General features: G+C 29.8%; 1 protein-coding gene across 1 annotated transcript in view; it reads right to left on the reverse strand.

Moving 5' to 3' along the window:
* LOC106677103 (ABC transporter G family member 20) overlaps positions 1–1,205 on the reverse strand; it is a gene marked incomplete in the record, with an annotated part of 71,762 nt that extends 70,557 nt beyond the window's left edge. The window contains 1 exon segment of the mRNA XM_067052714.1: positions 1,109–1,205.
* Positions 1,206–1,712: the final 507 nt, after the last annotated feature.

Raw genomic sequence — 1,712 nt, forward strand, 5'->3', positions numbered from 1 at the left:
TTTTTGCCTTTAAGTATTATTTTTATTTACACATTTTTCCCGCATGTTCCCAAAAGAAACATAATACCTTGTTAACATATTTTAAGATTAATCGATATGTATATATTACTAAATAATAAAATCTTATGATTTCTCGTTTTTTTTTAAACTACACTATTTATATGAAAAATAAAATATCTACCAAAAAAAATATAAATAAAACAATGGTCAACCCCAAAAACATTATAAATTCTTTCCACCAGATTATGAAATGAAGAAGTGAAATATGAATTCTATTTAGATTTATTTGATAATCATAGCTCAGGGAATGCTACAAGGTACAATAATACTACACATAATTTTTCATGTCGATACCAGATTATCAGAAGGAAGCCTTAAATAGGCTTTAGGGGGGGAAAGGTATCAACATATTTTTTGCTCATTTCTTCTCTTCTTTTTCTTTAAAAATTATTTTTATATACACATTTTTTTCCCCAAAAAGAAACGTGATATTTTGTTAACGTATTTCAATACTGATCGATAAATATTATTGAAAATAAAACTGCTGTGATTTTGCATGGTCGAATTAATTTTTTTTGTAAATATTATTTTTATTTCGATATTTAAAAATATATATTAATATTATTCAAAGTTAATGAGCCCACTTTTGAAAAGTAAAGGCTTTTGAGTTATTTATTGAATTTTACAACTGTATTAAATGAAATAATCAAGTGATAAATATGATCTGAGTTATATTAAAATGGCATGACAGAGTCTTGCGGAGAATCTACCTATTGGTAAAGGTCCAATAACATTTCTAGAGAAGGTCTTGTGGTCATCTTCTTTCTAGACGGCTATGAGGATTATCAGGAATTAAATATAATGCTAAGTTAGAAACAAAGTGGTGATTTTTAATTTAACTTAAAATTTAGATTTCCTCTTGTCAAAAAAATGTACCAGGCCATCAAATTTAGTTTAGGCCATCAAACATAAGTTTAGTAAAAATCTAACTTATCTACATGAGATACAAACCTAAAAAATGTTTTTACAAATAATTCTTTTTTTTTCAAATTGAATATATATTTCTCATAAATTTTGATAAAATGGAAAAGTTATTTTTTGTACTCACCGCATACGTAGAAAGAAATTTGAATGAGTTCAACGCAAAGGATAACCGGACAGACACTGACAGACAACAACTGCTAGAACGAGCGACTAGCAGCCCTGGTCTACCTCTCCCCTCTAAGGACACCATCTCCCCACCTTGAGGAGTTAACTCCGTCATGTTCAATGACCATGGTCAGGGATCGTAAACTGGCCCATAATATAATCATCAGGCCTCATCAGGTCTCATAATGGACTACTAAGTAATACTGTTAGTCTAGCATGAGGAGTAGATGGTCAGTGCCAACGTTTCGGCCTGAATTTCGGGCCTTCATCACGGTTAACAACAAAAAAACAAGATACCAACTATAATTTATAAAATGAAATCCCAAATATCTGGAAAATTAAAATGACAACATATAATATAAGTACTTCAGTAGTATTGGAAAAAAAATGTAAAATTATGAACGAAAATAATATACATATGAAAATGAGGTGTAGATAGTTGACCGTAGATTAATGATTGGAGAAGTTTGTCGGGGGGTGCGGTCAGCAAAGAACAACATAAATAAACAAAACCATATTTATTTATTTTATGCCAACGTTTCGACCTGAGTTTCAGGTCTTCA

Source organism: Halyomorpha halys, unplaced genomic scaffold (assembly GCF_000696795.3).
Source record: "Halyomorpha halys isolate HHAL.00 unplaced genomic scaffold, Hhal_1.1 Scaffold87.1, whole genome shotgun sequence".
Taxonomy (NCBI): domain Eukaryota; kingdom Metazoa; phylum Arthropoda; class Insecta; order Hemiptera; family Pentatomidae; genus Halyomorpha; species Halyomorpha halys.